The following is a 19,966-nucleotide window of genomic DNA, read 5'->3' as shown; positions in this document are numbered from 1 at the left end:
TTTTTAGTTATTTACAATTCAGTTCACTAACCCACTAACTGTTTATATATTACATCACTCACACTAACAGTAATTCTAACAGAATACTTTCTGGATCTGTTTCCTTGCTTGTACCTTGTTGATTGTATGACAGGGAGGAGAAGCGGGGCTTCAACTTCCTTTGATTCTGAACCTGAGAGGACCTTCCTTAGATTAAGGAGGGAAACAAGAGGAAAAAGAGTAGTGGGTGCTGAGGAAGAGGAAGAGTACTTTGAACTAGACATAGAGGAGAATATGGAGAACATTCATGAAGAAGAGGCTCACAACCATGGCAGAGAAGGTCTAGCAAATCATGTTGGGCAAGAGAGAAGAGTTCTAGGCTCCTACATCAACCCAAACCCAGGAAACTGTGGGAGTAGCATTCAAAAGCCAACCATACATGCCAACAACTTTGAACTAAAACCACAGCTCATCACCCTTGTTCAGAACAACTGTTCATTCGGAGGAGGCGTCCAAGAAGACCCCAATCAACATCTAACCACCTTCCTGAGGATATGCGATACTGTGAAGTCTAATGGTGTTCATCCTGACACCTATAGACTACTTTTGTTCCCTTTCTCACTCAAGGATAAGGCATCTAAATGGCTGGAATCCTTCTCTAAGGAGAGTTTGACAACCTGGGAAGATGTGGTGAACAAATTTTTAGCCAGATTCTATCCTCCTCAAAGAATCAACAGGCTGAGAGCTGAGGTTCAAACTTTCAGGCAGCAGGATGGTGAGACTCTATATGAAGCATGGGAGAGGTTTAAGGACCTAACAAGGAGGTGTCCACCAGATATGTTCAATGAATGGGTGCAGCTACACATTTTCTATGAAGGCCTTTCTTATGAATCAAAGAAAGCAGTAGAACACTCATCCGGGGGATCTCTGAACAAGAAGAAGACCATTGAGGAGGCCATAGATGTGATTGAAACTGTAGCAGAGAATGACTACTTCTATGCCTCCGAAAGAGGGAACACTAGAGGAGTAATGGAGCTAAACAATATAGATGCTCTACTGGCCCAAAACAAGCTCATTACCAAGCAATTAGCTGACCTCACCAAGAAGATGGAGAGGAACTAAGTAGCAGCAATCACCACCTCATCAACTACCCAAAAGGGAGTGAATGCAGAGGCAGAGAGTGAGCAGAAGCAAGCCAACTACATTAGAAATTCACCTAGACAAAATCATGACCCATACTCCAAGACCTACAACCCTGGTTGGAGGAATCACCCAAACTTTGGATGGGGGAATCAACAAGATCAAGTCCAAGATCAGAGACGTCACAACCCCAACAACAATGCAGCTCACCAATAATTCACACAGAGAACATATCAACACCATCATAACAACACCACTCCACATCCATATCAAAACCAAAATAACATTCCTCATCCTTCTACCTCTAATCCCAATCCACCATCATCTAATGACAGACTCTCAAGGATTGAAAACTTACTTGAAGGCATATGCCAAGAGATCCAAGACAGTAAAGCATTCTGAGAGGAAGTGCAGTCCAATATGCAGAATCAAGATGCTGCCATCAAGAAACTTGAGACACAAATTGGCTACCTATTCAAGCAGATTTCCAGCCACAACCTTCGCAGTGATACTGACTCACACAAGGACAGTAACGGGATGGAGAATGTGCATCGATTATAGAAGACTGAATGATGCTACAAGGAAAGATCATTTTTCTCTCCCATTCATCGATCAGATGCTGGAAAGATTGGCTGGCCATGCATATTATTGCTTCCTGGACGGGTATTCTGGGTACAATCAAATTATGGTGGATCCCAAGGATCAAGAAAAGACTTCCTTCACCTATCCATTTGGAGTCTTTGCTTACAGAAGGATGCCCTTTGGGCTATGCAATGTCCCTGCAACTTTTCAAAGGTGTATGCTTTCTATATTTTCTGATATGGTGGAAAAATTTTTAAAAGTCTTCATGGATGATTTTTCTATCTTTGTAAATTCATTTGACACTTGCTTGCATCATTTAACTCTTATTTTGAAAAGATGCCAAGAAAATAATCTGGTATTAAATTGGGAGAAATGCCATTTCATGGTTCCTGAAGGGATAGTTCTTGGGCATAAGGTTTCAAGCAAAGGTATAGAAGTTGACAAAGCAAAAATAGAAATCATTGAAAAGCTTCCTATACCTGTTAATGTGAAAGCAGTAAGAAGTTTTCTTGGACACACTGGTTTTTACCGAAGATTCATCAAAGATTTTTCAAAAATAGCAAAACCACTAAGAAATTTGCTAGTGATTGATAATCCTTTCATCTTTGATGACAATTGCAAGCATGCCTTTGAAACTTTAAAAAGAAAACTCACTACAGCACCAATCATCACACCCCCAGATTGGGAATTGCCCTTTGAACTTATGTGTGATGCAAGTGACTTTGCAATTGGTGCTGTATTAGGGCAAAAGAAAGACAAGCTGCATCATGTTATATACTATGCTAGCAAGGTGTTGAATGAAGCACAGAAAAATTATACCACCACTGAGAAAGAGCTCTTGGCAATTGTATATGTATTTGATAAATTTAGACAATACTTGATTGGTTCAAAGGTTATAGTATACACTGCTCATACTACTCTCAAGTATCTCATGTCTAAACAGGATTCAAAGCCAAGGCTTATTAGGTGGGTGTTGCTACTACAAGAATTTGACATTGAAGTGAGAGATAGGAAAGGAAATGAGAACCAAGTGGCAGACCATTTGTCAAGACTATCACAATAAGCTAACCAAGCTTCCCATCCAGTGAACGAAAGCTTTCTAGATGAACACCTTTTACAAATCCAACAAGCTCCCTGGTTTGTAGATATTGCAAGCTACAAGGTTGGAAGGAAGATTCCCCAAGAATTCACCAAGAAATAAGTGAAGAAGCTACTCAATGAGGCCAGGAAATTCTTATAGGATGAACCATTCTTATTTAGGAGATGTCCAGATGGAATGATTAGGAAATGTGTTCCTGAGAGTGAGATGAGAGACATACTATGGCACTGTCATGGCTCAGCTTATGGTGGACATTTCGGGTGAGAAAGAACATCAGCTAAAATACTTCAAAGCAGATTTTATTGGCCAACCATATTCAAGGATGCTAGAGAGTTTGTTCATCAATGGAATGAGTGCCAAAGAGCTGGAGGATTAACAAGAAGGAATGAGATGCCTCAAAACTACATCCTGGAGGTAGAACTCTTTGATCTTTGGGGCATAGACTTTATGGGCCCTTTTCCACCTTTATATTCCTTTAAATACATACTTGTAGCAGTAGAGTATGTCTCAAAGTGGGTGGAAGCTGTGGCAACAACCACCTGTGATGCACAAATTGTCCTTCAATTCCTTAAGAAGCACATTTTTACAAGATATGGAGTGCCTAAGGGTCTTGTCAGTGATGGTGGTAGTCATTTTTGTAACAAATAGATGGAGAAACTACTTCACAAATACGAGGTAATGCATAAAGTAGCCACATCATATCATCCACAGACCAATGGCCAAGCAGAGCTTGCAAATAGGGAGTTGAAGAGAATTGTGGAGAAGACAGTAGAGAACACAAGAAAGGATTGGGCCAGAAAATTATAAGATGCTCTCTAGACATACAGAACAGCCTTCAAAACTCCTATTGGAAAGTCTCCTTTTCAGTTATTATATGGCAAATCTTGTCATCTCCCTGTAGAGCTTGAGCATAAACCTTTCTGGGATACTAAACTCCTCAACCTTGATTCTCAAGCAGCAGGAGAAAAGAGGCTATTGCAATTAAATGAGTTGGATGAGTTTAGACTGGAAGCCTATGAAAATGCTAAGATATACAAGAAAAAAGTTAAGAGATGGCATGACAAAAGGATCTCAAAGAAGCAGTTCAGACCAGGACAGCAAGTACTCTTATATAACTCTAGGCTCAAAGTTTTCCGTGGCAAACTCAAGTCCAAATGGACTGGCCCCTACTTGGTGACAAAGGTTCTCCCTTATGGAAGCCTTGAACTCCTAGATGAAGCAACAAAGAATAATTTCACAACAAACGGTCACAGGGCAAAGCATTATTTGGGAGGCCCTTGGGACAAAGAGAAGGAGATTCAGAAATTAAGTTGAGCAAGAATGAAGGATGTCAAGCTAGTGACATTAAAAGAGCGCTTGTTGGGAGGCAACCCAACCAGAGGTAGTTTTCTTTTCCTAAACTATTTCAATAAAAAGGTTAAGTAGAATTGTCTGTATTGCAATGAGCCAAGTTTGGTGTTGCACACCAAAATAAATTAAGGGTGAATGAAGGATGCTAAGTTTGGTGTTCCACCAAAAATTTCATTTAAAAATATATTTTAACGCTCTGCATAATTGGTTACTAGCACCAAGCAATCAGGGAAGTCACTAAACCATTGTCTGTTTTCTAGTTTTTAGCTTTATTACTTTTAGCAAAAGCACAAGGTTTCATGTAACTGATGCATCATAGACAGTAGCAAGGGACTAAGTTTGGTGTTCCCTCACCAAAGTAAGTTCAAGAATAATTCATGCATGCTAACCATTTGCCTAAGTGCTTGGAAAAATAACCAACTTCCAATAATTTTGCAGAAGAGACACTCAGCCTCTTAAAAGAATCATCACCAAGGGAAATGCAAAAGTAAAAGATGATGATGACAAAAGGAAAGCTGCAAGACACTCCTTAGAGGTTGTATTGTCATAAAATTCACTCTGCTTTGAAATATTCTGAATGAGAAGCTGCTGTTTACCTTGATACTTAGTGCAAATAGTAAAAATTTTGATGTCTGTTAAATGCACTAGTTAAAATACTTGTTATCACTCATTTGCATCAAATTCTGTCTTATTTCCCTTTTGTATCAATAAGAGAAAATGTTTGAAATAGAAAGTGATTGTCCAATGTAGTAGGAATTAGAAAAAAGATTTGTGGTGGTAATTGCTTGATTAGATGATAAGCTCAATAATAAAAACTGCAGAATAGAATATCTCTTGAAGTGTGAACTTAGTTGCTGTTATAAAACCTTTTATTAATGAACATCCCTGAAAAACAAAGAAAAGTAAGAAAGAAAAAGAAAAGAAAAAGCCAAGGATTGGCAACAAGAATGAAAGAAACAAATAATAAGGCTAGACACCAATAGCTTGGACCTTAGGACATATGCCTGTGGTGCTTCTTGTACTAGAATATGCTTGGACAATTAGGTTCTGAGGAGTCTTTTAAAACTTGGTAACTTGGATTAACTAATCCGAGATTACCAACCGAAAGTCCATTATCAAGAGCAACCTAGTTACAAAGCATTTAGTGACCCAAAGAGGTGCTGGACATCAATGTTCCTAAGAAGAATTGTGAGCCAAGTGTCTGTTGTACTGAAGAGGTGTTGAGAAAAACTGAGCCAAAAGGCTGTTGCAACACTTGATACTGAGCTACCATTGAAAAATAAGTTTCTAAGCAGAAGAAAGAAGGAAAAATCTAACAGGGATCAATAAAAGGTCAAGGAATTACAACAGCAACTCTATTGAATCCTCAAATAGACATTTCATATCTGTTAGCTAAGAATAAATTGAGCTGCATCTTGTCTGCATAAAACCCCACAATTCAAATTCTATTACCTGCTAAATAAGGACATATATACTTCTCTATTTTGTTTCATTTCTTCTCATGTTTAGTGCTTGCTTGGGGACAAGCAAGATTTAAGTTTGGTGTTGTGATGACAAGTCATCTTATGCTAGTTTTACAAGCATTTTTCACTTGTTTCATTAGGTTTTATGCACTTTCTTGCACAATAAGTAAGTGATTGGAGTGGATTTTCATGATTATTTTGAATCAATCAAACATCATTTATTTTACATAAAATCATAAGGTTTATGCTATAATTAATTGATTTTATGAATGATGCAAAGACCTTATAATTTTGGTGAGACTTTGATTGCTTGTTTGGTTGCTTGAAGGTGAAAAAACGAAGAAATAAAGAAAGGAAGAATCAAGGAAGCGTTGCGTTTAGAAAAGGAACGCCACGCTCAAAGAGCAATGGCTAGCGTTCACTTTGGAATTGAGCGTGGCGCTCAATTTGTCAACGTTTTCGTGGATTGCAAGCTTGGGTGAGGAAGCTCGTGCCATCATGCACCAAAAAAGCAAAGGGTAGCGCTCAAAATTAGAGTGTAGCGCTCACTAAGTCACCTTTATTGTGACTTTCACACTTGGGAGGCCATCCTAAGCACTAAGCAACGCTCAATGAGTGAACATGGAGCTCACTAAAGGAGCGCTAGAGGAGGGACATTGCGCACCAAATTCACGCACCAAGGGAGAGCACTCAATACTTGAGCGCAGCGCTAAAAAAGAGAGCGCTCCAAGAGAGGGAATTGAATGCGTGAAGGGGCCAGCCTAGGCTAGTGAGCGTAGCGCTCATTTAGCCAACTCAGTGCTCCACTGGGAGGTGAACCAAGCCACCAAGCACCTCAAACCCACTTTCATTCAAAGCCAAACCAAAAAGCCCACTTCAAGTGTTAAATAATGAAAATAGAAAGTGTATAAATAGGAGCAATTCTGATTTGAGAGGAACTTTTACTTCCCATTTTTTTTTACTTTTACTTTTTGCTCTCTTTGAATTTTCTTTTGAATTTGGGGAATTGGTATTAGATCTAAGTTTTTCTTTCTGTTTGTTCTTTCTTCTGCAACTTCTATTTTTCTGTTTTGGGTTTTGAACTCAGATTGAAGAACTCCACTGCAATTCTTCATCTGAGAATCATCTTTTATTTTTCTTCTATATTGTTCTAAGAATTGGAAATAGGATATGAACTTTCTTTCATGCTTTCATTTTACTTCTTCTGCAATTTCTTCTTTTCTGTTTGGTCAAGAGAGTAATGGAGATCTAGATCTGCTTTCTGTTCTTGTTACTCTTCTGCAATTGTCAATTTCTCTTTTAGGATTTCACAATTAAGCTAAGTTTTCTTGCTGTTTTGTTTCTTCAAGCAATTTTCCATTTCTGTTTTGCTACTGAGCTGAATCTCTTCATCTCATAGTTCTTTGATTTGCTTCAATTTACATTTTCTAGCTCAATTTTGAATCCCAGTACCCAAATCCCGTTTCTCTTAATGTAATTTAAGTTTCTTGGCAATTTAGATTCATCAATTTATATTTCTTGCACTTTAAGTTTCAATTATTTACTTTACTTGCAATTTAAGTTTCAGCTCTTTTAATTTCTTGCACTTTAAGTTTCTGCAATTTACCTCTTCTGCACTTTACTTTTCTACCAATTTACTTTCTGCACTTTAACTTTCTAGAATTCACTTTCTGTTAATCAAAATTTCACTCAAATCATCAACTATTCACTTAACTAAATTCATCACCTAACTAAAGTTGCTCAATCCATCAAAATAGCTCTCGAAATGGCAGACAAGTCCATTAAGCAAGCACTTGGAGTTGTGGAGTTGGTAAAAGTGGGGAAATTTTTCCTCCCAGCTGACTTCGTCATTCTAGACATGGAGGAAGATCATAACACTCCCATCATTCTAGGGAGACCCTTCTTAGCTACGGGCAGAGCATTGATAGATGTTGAAAAAGGAGAATTCATGCTAAGAGTGCACGAAGAGCATATAGTGTTTCATGTCTTCAAGAGTTTGTAAGATCCCAATCAAAAGAGTAGTGTATGAAGATTAATTTGAGAGATCCAAACTTGAAAGAGGCACCTGATGAGTCACTCCCAATGCACTTAAGCTCATACTGGGAAAGAAGGGAAGAGGTAGAAGTGTTGCAACAAGCTCAAAGAGTTGAGAAGGAACTACAACCAAAGCCTCCACAAGAAATCCTCAGCAAGAACCTTCCAAAAATTAAGACCCCAAAACATGAACCACCTCCTAGAAAAGAAGAGAGTCCCAAGAAGAAAGTGCCAAGAGGGTGGAGAAATAAAAAAATTTCCACTGAAGGCTTCATACCAGGGGATAAAGTGATGCTAACTTACCAACCAATGGAAACATCTCCACATTTCTCTGGATACTACACAGTGAATAAAATCCTCTCACTTGATACCAGAAGAAATCTCACAGTGAGAGGGGAAGGGCTGAGGCACTATGTTCATCATCCTCCCTAACAAGCGACAACCGTCAAGCTAGTGACGATAAAAGAGCGCTTGATGGGAGGCAACCCAACCTTAGGTAACTCTCTTTTCCTTTACTGTTTCAATAAGAAAGTTAAGTAGATTTATCTGTATTACAAGGAGCTAAGTTTGGTGTTGCACATCAAAGTAATTCAAGGGTGAGTGTTGAATGCTAAGTTTGGTGTTTCACCAAAGATTTCCTTAAAAACACATTGCACCCTCAGCATGACTAGTTATCAGCTCCAAACAATCAGAGAAACTATTTAACAATTGTTTAGTTTCTAGTTCATAGTTTATTTTCTAGTTCATAGTCTGTTTTCTAGTTCATAGTTTGTTTTCCAGTTTATAGTTTGTTTTCTAAATAAAAGCACATGAGGTTTTCTGCATGTATACAATTTGATGCATAAGGCAAGGAACTAAGTTTGGTGTTCACACACCAATCTAAGTTCAGAAGCCTACAGACATACATGCATACTAACCATTTTGCAAATGCTTGGGGAATAAGCAACTTCCAATAACTTTATGGGAAGTCAATCAATCTCCTAGAGGGTAAGATGCACCATCATCCAAGGAGACAAGCAAGTATACAAAAGCTGTGGATGATGATGATAAGGAGAAAGCAAGAAGACACCAAGAGGTTGTATTATTGCTTAACTGTTTCTAGTTTGAAATGCTTTAAATTGGAAGTATAATTGTACCCCTGCTGAGTAGTATCAATTTAGTTATAATTCAATTGTATTCTATTTGTCTGTCTTCTTATTATCATTTTGGGCTGCTAGTCTAAGTGCTTATGCCATGCCATCTTACTTAAGTTGTATGCTTTGTTCTCCATGCTTAAATAAAAGAAAATGTTGTGAAATAGAGAAAGAGTAAAGGTCTATTTTGATAAGAGACAGAATAAGGTTACGTGGTGGTATGTGCTTGTTCATTAGCTGATTTATGAATAAGGCTAGAGATTGGCATGACTTTGAGATATGAATTTGAGTTACATTCCATGAGATTTGACAAATGAAAGAGGTCCATAATAAAAGAAAGAAAATGCAAGAGAAAGAAACAAAAAAAGAAATAAATAAGGCTAGGCACCAATGGCTTGAAATTTGGATATATGCCTGTGATGCTCTTGTACAAAGATAAGCTTGGATAACTAGGTTCTAAGGGGTGCTTCATCACCTGGCAACTTGGATTAACTAACCCGGGATCACCAACCGAAAGTCCACCATTAAGAGCTACTTTGAGACAAAGCATTTAGTGACCCAAAGAGGTGTTGGGCATCAATTTCCAAAGAACAAAACAAGCTAAATGCATGTGATGTGTGTGTGCTAAGGAGAAGCTTGAGCAAGTAAGCCCTTAGGGGTGTCTCAACACCTAGCATCTTGAACCAACTGGGGTGAGAATGCTAGCTGAAAGCTTACTTTAAAGAGTTTCCTTAACACATAGCATTTAGCCTCAGCAAGCAATAAATCTCAATCAAAAGAAAAAGAGCAAGAAAAAACTAAGGACCAAGCAATAACAAGTCTCATTTTTTGTGAAATTCAAGTAAGGATCCAAAGGAGTGTTGATATCTTAGCCACATCATAAAAATCACTGAGACACCATGCATGAAAATCCCATTAACCAAAATTGATTGTCTTCCAATAAGGACTCATATTTCTCTCTCTTTTCATTCATTCTTCTTGTGTTTCACTACTTGCTTGGGGACAAGCAAGATTTAAGTTTGGTGTTGTGATGCATTCGCATTTTAGCTAGTTTAGCTAGTTAATTTAGTCAATTTTAGTTCAATTTCATGCATATTACTCAAATAAATAAGTACTTAAATGGATTCTCTCATCATACTTTGGTAGATTGAGGACTAAATGAAATTTTCTCAATTTCATACAAACAATTGAAGGAAAGTATGAATGAGTGAGTTATCTAAAGATAGTTGCTCAAGGAACACAGCTTTGATGTATTGCTATTCTATTTTGTGATCATGACAAGGGAAGAAGAGCATAGCGCTGCACTCACTTAAACTTGAAGAACGCTACGCTCTCCTGCAGCATGGCTCCTAGCGTTACGCTTTCTTTCAAAGAGCGCTACATTTTTCACCAATAAAGTTTTGCTAGCGACGCATACGCGTGGGTGATGCGTACACGTCGAAGTGGTAATTTTTGAAGACCACGCGTACGTGTGGATGACGCGTACGCGTGGATATGAGCAACCGTCTTCAACCAAGAGCACTAGGTTCTCCACTCAAGAGCGCCTACGATACTTTTAAAAGTGGGATTGAAGATTTTCCATCGATGCGTACGCGTGTGTGACGCGTACACGTGGAAGTGACAATGGTGAAGAGTCACGCGAACGCGCCGGTATAGCAGCAGCGTGGAAGTGATTTTCTGAACTCACACGTACGTGTGGATGACGCGTGCGCATGGGGAGCGCTCTTGGCAAGAACTCTATGCTTGCCAGGAGAGCGCACTGAAGATGACACGTATGCGTGGAAGACGCGTACGCGTGAAAAGGGCTGCAGAGAGTAATGACGCGCACGCGTATATGACGCTAACGCATGGAAGGTGTTGAAGATCGTAATGACGCGCACGCGTGGGTGACGCATGCGCGTCGATGCCTGAGCGCTCCGTTTTCCTAAAAAGCGCTACGTTCTCCTGGAGAAGGATCCAAGTACGAACTGAAAAGCCCATTTTAAAGAGTTTCCAAGTACACCTGAAAGAAGTCACTGAACTAGTATAAATAGGGATCACCTGGAATCATTGAGGACTGAGTGTGGATCTTCTTTTTCAGTTTTTTTTTTCTTTTTAGATCTCTTTTGTACTTTTGCACTTTTAAATTTTACTTTTCCAGTTCCATTTCTGTTTCCAGTTTTATTTTCTCTTTCCTTTCTATGCTTAGTCTAATTTCCAATTCCAGAATTCTGTTTGAACTTAGAGCAATGATGAACTAAATCCCAATTTTATTAGGGGGATGAGATCTACTGTAATAATAATGAATCAATGAAATTCTTCTTCTCAATTTACTTGGGTAGCTATAGGATAACTTCTGTTTTGATTGTGAATTATTCACTCTAGAAGGGGGTTTAATTCAACTGAACGCTTGTGTGAGCCTCGGAAGGGGAATCACTTGCATTAGAATTGGAGCTCTATCTTTCACAATTCTCTTAACCAACACCATTCAGGAAAAATTGAGGTTTTGAGAGTTTGTGTGGCTTATGGATGAGAGAATGTGCTCTAACTCTTCTCATGACAATTAGATCAAGGAATTGGCAAGATTGATTCTTATTAGAGAGATTGGATTGCCAAGGAATTAGGATCCAATCAATTTCAATCCGCCATAGATCTACTCATATGATTAAGAAAGGAGTTGAGATCCATTTGATTCATGATGGATTATGGTATCTCCAATCCCTGGTGAATTATTCTCTTTGAATTTCTTAAATTTAGATCTCTTTGCAGTCACTTTAATTGAAATTGTTCACTTCTGTTTTGATTCTCATACCCGATTCCTTTATAATTCATGTAATTTAAGTTTCACTGCAATTTAGATTCTGCACTTTTACTTTCTTGCACTTTAAGATTCAGTAATTTATGTTTCTTGCAATTTAAGATTCAATTCTTTTACTTTCTTGCTCTTTAAGTTTCAGTCATTTAAGTTTCTGGCCATCTAAGTTTCAAGCAAGTTACATTCAACACTTTAGATTTCCTGCAATTTACTTCCTGTTGATTCAATTTCACCCTAAGCATCACTTGTTAGCTTGACTAGACTCATCACCAAACTAAAATTGCTTGAACTATCAATCCCTGTGGATCGACCTCACTCTGGGGAGTTTTACTACTTGATGCGACCCAGTATACTTGCCTATTAGTTTGTGCGAATTCAATTTTTCTCCATCACTATCACATGGATATCCTATAAGCATGACACACACAACAGAGCATACAATGAATCATGATCCAGTCCATTCCCCAAGCTCTAATAGGAAAGACCGCTCTGATACCAAATTGTAACAGCCCAACTCCCAGCATGTCATGATCATACTAGAAGCTGAACGTTACTGATGAAGAGAATTATCGTTGGTCTAGAATTTTTGTCAATAGAAAATCAATGTCATTGCCATAGTATAGTCATAAACCAACAAATAGTTCCCTCAATCAAATTTAGAATTTGGTTGTCACAAATTCAACCACAATATAAAGTAACCGAGAGTACTGGTCTCGGGTCTTCCTCAAGAGAATGAGAAAACATGTGCATCAACATTGGTTAGAATTCCAGGGTTGGGAGTCATAAACAAGAATTTAAACTACCAAACTTAACATGCAAAGAATCTTAAAATACAAGAAACTAAATCAAGGCAACTAAAGCCAAGTATAAGCAATTCCAATCAAGTAAGGGAACATATAAATCTACCTCTATTCTAGAACTAAGTAAGCAACTAAACTAACTACAACAAGGATCAAGCAATTGGGAATTTTGGGTTTCAAATATGAATAATAAAAGGAACTCTTGGCTAGGCATGGGAATTGGGGTCACCATCCTTGTCTAATAACCATATCTTAACAATTATGAAGAACCAAGCTCATTACGTCTACTGCTATGCTTGACGTATGTCAAATGGCTTGATCAACATCAATCCATAAGTTCTAAGCTAGCTACTAATTGACTTAGTAGTAGGCTAGTGTCAATGGTTATCAAATTGACCACTAAGGGTTCTCATATCACAAATTCAATTAGACCCAATGACTCAAGGTTGCCCAATTCCCTTAGCCTAGGCTAAGAGTACAGAAAATTACTCCATAATCAAAGGAAACATTTCATCAAACACATGGTATGAATTAATAAAAGACATATTCATATTGCAAATTACTTGGAAATCACAAATACTCACTAACAATTATCAATAGAAAACAACCCAATTAACACTATCAATCATAGAAAACATCAATGCACTAATAGAAATTCAAGATCCGCAAAGTTCATAAAATGAGAATAAAAAGAGAAATAACAAGAGAACACAATTTCAACACAAGATCTAAACAAAATTATAACTAGAGAACTCAAATTAAGTAATTGAAACTAAAATTAACAAAACCCAATTCAGAATTTCAATAAGGGAGGATAAAAAACAAACTAAATCTAGAGAGAAGTAAGAGTTTCTCTCTCTAGAAAACAAGAACCAAAAACTAGCTAAAATTATGTGTAAGGTGTGAATGATTGGATCCCCCCTTCCTCTATCAATTCCTAGGTCTTTTTCATGCAGAATCAAGTTGGATTTGGGCCTGGAGCCTCTCAGAAATCGCCAGCCACGATTTCATTAATGAAGTCACGTGCTGAGCGTCATGCATCCACATCAGCCACGCTTGCGCGTCATCTGAGTTCTGCGAGCCACGCGTACGCGTCAAGCATGCATACGCGTCGGTCACTGCTGCACCAATCCACGCGTGCACGTCGCCTCCAGTTCTCCAAAGCTCCATTCTTCATGTCCCTTCGACTTGTGCATGCTCCCTTTCCATCTTCTAGACTATTCTTGCCCTATAAATCCTGAATCCACTCAGCAAACACATCATGGCATCAAATGGTAATGGAAGAGGATTAAAATATAGCATTTTTAAGGTAAAAGAAGCATGTTTTAACCATGAAGCAAAATTAGGAAGGAAACACAAAACCATGCAATTTATATGAATAAGTGCGGAAAATATTGATTAAACCCCCCAAATTCTACACAAGATAAACCACAAAATTGGGGTTTATCAAACCTCCCCACACTTAAACCAAGCATTTCCTCATGCTAAAAATTAAAAGACCAAAGAACATAGGAGAATGAGGTTTATGAAATGCACTTTTTTACCTACATGGATGCAACTAATGCAAATGCTTCTATCTACTTGGTCAAGAGTAAATCAACTTCCAAGAACACATACATGAACGAGTGGGGCTAATGTAATGTGATAACTCAGGAACTCTACCAATTCAAATATCAAAATGGATTGTGAAGAACTTGCAAGAAGAAGGCTTGTGAAAGCAAGGAACAAGGAGTTGAGCATCGAACCCTCACCGGAAGTATATCCGCTCTAGTCGCTCAAGTGTATAGGTTTGATCACTCAATTCTCCTCTAATCATGCTTTCCAAGATTTGTTTTTCATCTAACAATCGACAGTTATTCGGTGCATGCATACATTCATCATGAGGACTTTTCTTTAGGTTGTAATGGGGCTAGGGTAAGGGTAAGGATGCACATATGGCCAAGTGAGCTTGAAATTTGAATCCTTGATTAACCTAAGCTCTCACCTAACACACATACAACAACCTATATAATTCTAATACACAACCTAACTACCCATTCATTCACTTTTCACACACTCATGCATTCTCTTTTAATTCACAACCCATATACATTGGTTATTATTGGCTTTGCCTTGGGTATTTTGTCCCCTTTTTATTGCTTTCTTTTTCTATATATTTTTGTTTCTTTTATTTTTCTATTTTTTTCTACAATTTTTTTCTATCATTTTTTCTTTTGCTTTTCTTCTTTTGATGAAACATAAACAACAGTGCCAATGCATATGGTTTAAACATTCAATACATGAGTATGTACCTAATTCCCAATATTTTCAATAGAAACTACAAAAAACACACTTTTACTTCTACCAATGTTCCCAAGCTTCCCTCCCACTTAAATGACACACACCCTCACTCGCTTAAGCTAATCAAAGATCCAAATCAGAGAACATTTATTGTTTTTCACTTAGGGATATTGATGTGCTAAATTAAAGAACAAAAGGGGTTTAACATAGGCTCAAAATTGGCTAACAATGGTAGATAAAAGGGTTAAATCTATTTGGGTAAGTGAGCTATTGAAATAACAACCTCAATCATATAAATGCATTCGTACACAAAATAATAGACATATAGAATCAAACAAATCAAAGATTGCAATCATAGAAAGAGAACAATGCACACAAGAATAGAAATAAGTGGTTATATGATGTAACCACACAATTGGGCTCAAAACTCACATGCTTGTGTGTTCGTAGCTCAAAACCTTTTCCAAAATTAATTCCTTCAAGCAAGTATAACAAAAAAAAATTTCTTTAAATTGGTAGGGTGCCCTAAAAATAGTTTCTTGGAAAAGAAATCACCACCTTAACCAAGTAGTCCTAACAAGAAATAACTACCATGCAAAAAGTGTTTAAATACAAAAACTAACTATGCAATGCAAATTATCCTAATTAACAAGAAAAACTAAAATTTGGGTGTTGAAAAGAAGGGTTGTTACCTACGGAAGTCGGTAAACGACCTCCCCACACTTAGAAATTTGCACGGTCCTCCGTGCTATCAATGATGAACAGAGTAGGTTCGGGAGTGTCATTCTCAATGGCTATAGGATTGTGAAACAAGGACGTCTCCTTGTTCACCTCTTGATTACTTCTTTGCCATGATTCGAGGTGGATTCCGGATTGGCGGTTTCCGCCGTAGGTGGATTGGTGAATCTTGCATGAACTTCCTTTTCTGTCTCATCAATGCAGCTAGAGCTCTTCAACCGCTTAGCAAGTGGGTTGGCCTTCGAGGAAGTTTGCACCTTGACGGTTGTTCTTTGAGTTCTTCTCTTGTAGATGGATTTTTGGAGGTATTTTCTTTTCCTTTTTAGTGGTCATCCTAAAAAGGAAGAAAAGAGAAAAACATTAAGCTCAGAGAGACAAAAACCGGGATTAAGATAATGCAAGTGAAGATTAATGCCACAAAGGAGTAAAGTGTTCTGAAGACATGATAGCTGCAACATGTAAGCAAGACAACAAAATGCTCAAGGAGGCACATCACTAGCATGAGATGCAAGAGTAAAAGAGGCATGCAATTATAAAGCATGAGAAGAATAAACTCAAGCATCAACAAACAAAAATGATAAGCACATGCAAGAAAGGTGGTGGTCATAGGAAAACCTTTTGCTCAACTAACTCCAAGACAATGAAGTCTAGAATTGGAAGAATATGGGGTTAGAGAGCATTGAACCATTCATTCTTGGATGACGCTACAAGCATAGCAAACCACAAACCATGAGCAATTGATGATGAAAAATCATGGAAAAGACGCTCAATGCTCATGTAGCGTAAGTGTTGTGAAAAAGAGGCACTAAGTTGAAAGAAAAAGGTCAACAGTGAACAAGTATGTCATTGGCTCTTTTTAACAAACATTTGGTGTGCAAAGTGTAAATAACAAGCAAGTTTGATGAGTTCAAGGGGGATATGTCCCAAAATAAAATATCATCTACTATAGCACAAACAAGCTAAGAGATATGAAATAGTCCACCAATTCAAAAAGTAAATGAGATTCAACACCCATACAAGAAAATAAAAGGTGAAGGTTGTAGAAGGCTTAGAGAAGGGGGGTTGAATCTATGAACTTCTTTTAAGTTAATAAAATAACCCTTTTAAAACAAACTTTCAGTCTGAATCTGTTTGAACTCAGCAACGGAAAATTTATGAGACAATTTATTTTTGTCTCATGAATATCAAAAAACAGAACAGAGCAGGGAAGAGAGAAGCTGACACCATCATGTATCCTGGTTCAGTTGCCTTGTGCAATGCAACCTACATCCAGTCTCCACCACAACAGTGGTGGAATTTCCACTATAGTAAAAGTATTACATACACCAATCCCACAGGATTGACACAATCCTTTCACTCTCAAGTTCTAACCTAACTTGACTTGGTTATGCTAATACCTAACTCTTCACTCTTAGTGCTAACCCAACTAAGAAAGGGATACCTCACTAGTACAAGATACAAGGCACAAAATTAACCTAAAAAAATGTGAAATCACTCTAGGCTTTTCACTCATGTGTATCTCTCTGCCTCTTTTCACTCTTAGGCTTTTTCAATGACTCTCTCATTTAGCCTTTTACCTCAAGAAATTACAGAAAGATAAACATTTAAAAAAATTACAATCTGTAAAACATGAAGGAGATTGATGCTTCAACAGCCTTTTTGCTATGCGATAAACCAGATTTGCTTGCCTCTGATTTAGTTCCTGATTATGGTGGAATGCTCCTTTGACTAGGAAGCACTGTCCAAGTTGATGAACTTCTTCATAGAACTCTTCTCAGAACATAAACCTCAAAAACATAAATTATCTCTCCTTGGCTTCTGAATGATGAAAAATCTTCTTTTGTATCTCCTTGCATGTTGCTGAGTTGCTCTCTCCTAGGTCAACCCTCGAGCTATGTGCTTCAACAACTCACCATCTCATTTTTTAAGTTAATCCTCAAAGTGGGAACTTTGGTTCTGACCTTCCTTTGTTGACCGAAAGCCATAGGATAGCGAAAACAAATATTTTCAATGGTAAACCCAGATCTTAGCCATTGAAACACTACTTGGTCCCCAAGACATAATATTGACCATAGATTTGCAGCAGTGTTGATCAGAGATTACTTTCTTCATTTTTCCTAAATTGGAGTGACAGAGAGTTGGAGAAGAGGAGAAGAAATCACGATGCATGCAAAAGGAAATAAGTTACCTTGACCTCTGCCTTAGCATGATGTAGTTTGAAATGGTTGATTAGACATCTGCCTTTCAAGCTTAATCTTTCTCTTTCTTTCTTCTTTAGTGAACAACTTAGGAACTAAGCTTTCTCTCTCTTTCTTTGAGTTCTGACCGAAGAGGAAAAAAGTGAACGTTGCTTTTGGTGAAAGTAATTTGGAGGGATCAGCTTGGAGTTATGGATATGGACTTGGATTGGTTCTTTTCAGGTTTAGCCCGTTGAATCTTTGCTTTGATTTCTTTGGGCTTCCTTTGTTTGTACAGCCCATCAGCATTGGTTTTATTTTCATCCTATTGAGTTACTGCAACAATGAGTTTTGGCCTGCAACATTTAATCAGAAATAATCAATAATAATTAGTTAGTTTGCCCAATAAAATAATGTTTGTCATCATTAATTATTTTGGTTAATTTCTTAACTCAACAAAAGGAAAGAAAAGAAACAAGAGTAAACAAACAAACAAACAAACAACAAAATTAAAATGCAACGAAAACAAAGAGAGTAAAGTAATTAAATGCAATAGTAAAGAAGGATTTTAAAAAGAAACAAAAGAGAAAGAAGAGAAATGCAACTTTGAAAGAAGGAGAAAGTGAGGTTGAGTATAAGTGAGAAAAGGAGAGAGAGAGAGAGAAAAAGAGAGAAGAGAGGAGGGAGAAATATGGGACCACCAGAGGTGGTGGTCACTGGTGGTGAAGTCGCCGGTGGTAGTGGGCGGAGAAGAGGAAGGTAGGAGAAGGAAGAAGAAAGGAAGAAGAAGTAGAAGAAAGAAATAAAAAAAGAAATGAGGAAAGGAAGAAAACAGGGCAGCGTGCCCTGTTAGCTGCATCAGGAATGCGACGTGCGCGCCTCACCCACGTGTACGCGTGGCGAGCAGGAAGTAGAAGGACGCGTAAACGTCGGCCACGCCTACACGTGGCTAGCAAAAGAGAGAGGGGATGGGTACGTGTCATTTGACGCGCACGCATGGGGTGGGATTGTGCTATTCGCCCAAAGGCAGCACAAAACTCGTGCAACTCTCGAGTTTTTGTACCCGGAGTTGCGAACTCAGCAAACGATGCGTACGGGTCGCCCACGCTCATGCGTAGGTGTGCGAGATGGACAAGTAACGCATACGCGTCACCGACCCACACGTGTGGGAAGCATTGTGCTCCCAGCACGAAATTCGTACAATTCCATCACAACTCTCTGGTTTTTGTCCGAGGAGTTGTGGAAATACAATCGACGTATATGCGTCGTCCACGCCCACGTGTGGGACAACTTTTTTTTTTAAACAACATGAGGGAGACAATTATAGTACAATCTTGGTATTCATTCAAGCTAGATACTTCAAAAATATTTAGAATTTCAGGCAATACTCAAAATCAAGCATTTTTGTTCAAAATTGCCAATTCAACCAATACCAGGATCAATGAAATCCTCATGAAGACTCTAACAAGCACAACAAAATCAACTCAACAAAATCAAACAATCACAAAATCAAATAAAGACTCTAAAACTACATGCAAGAAACTATATACAAGGAGGATCATACCATGGTAGGGTGTCTCCCACCTAGCACTTTTCTTTAATGTCCTTAAGTTGGACGGTCATGAGCTTGAGATCATCTTTTTGGAACATCCTCAAGGACATCCATCTTATCCTTCTTATTGGCCTTGGTAAGAGTGTCCTTCAAGGGAAGATGCTTCCACTTGTCAATTGCACCATGATTGGGTGCCTTGTTTACTTGAGGATATGGAAGTCGTGGAAGCTTCCCCTTTTCCTTGCTAACTCCTCTTATACCCAAATTTCTATTGACATTTATCTCACCATCACTTCCAAAGTGTTCTTCAACTACATCATCTTCAACAATGTCACAACCAAAAATTGAGTGGACCTCTAGAGGTTGCCTCATGGTTTCCTCCAATTTGAACTTCACCACCTTCCCTTTGGCTTCAAATGAGTAATCACCCGAAAATGCATCCAATTTCAACCGGGATGTCTTCAAGAATGGCCTCCCAAATAAGATGGAGGATGGTCTATCCGAATCAATGGGATGTGTCTCTAGGATATGGAAATCCACTGGAAAGATTAAGTCCTGAATTCTCACCAATACATTCTCAAAAATACCCACAACTGAATTTATAGTCTTGTCTGCAAGCACAAACCTAGCTCCGGATCGCCTCAATGGTGCAAGATTCAACTTCTCATAAATCGAGAATGGCATAATGCTCACACACGACCCTAGGTTGCCCAAGCAATCCTTAAGTTGAATCTCACCAATCATACAAGATACCAAGTAAGGACCGGGATCACTATATTTTTCAGGAAAATCATCCATCACAGAAGAAATAGAATTGCCTAATAGATTCATCCCTAGTCCACTAA

The 19,966-nt window shown here is 38.2% G+C and overlaps 1 non-coding gene across 1 annotated transcript; it reads right to left on the bottom strand.

The window, feature by feature from the left end:
- Window positions 1-714: 714 nt before the first annotated feature.
- Window positions 715-821, bottom strand: LOC112738910 (small nucleolar RNA R71). The gene has a single exon (XR_003169858.1). It is a non-coding gene; the product is annotated as a small nucleolar RNA R71 (small nucleolar RNA).
- Between the last annotated feature and the right edge of the window lie 19,145 nt (window positions 822-19,966).

Source organism: Arachis hypogaea, chromosome 13, assembly GCF_003086295.3.
Source record: "Arachis hypogaea cultivar Tifrunner chromosome 13, arahy.Tifrunner.gnm2.J5K5, whole genome shotgun sequence".
Classification (NCBI taxonomy): Eukaryota; Viridiplantae; Streptophyta; class Magnoliopsida; order Fabales; family Fabaceae; genus Arachis; species Arachis hypogaea.
The sequence above is the reverse complement of the archived record's forward strand: the minus strand, read 5'-3'. Positions and strand labels throughout refer to the sequence as shown.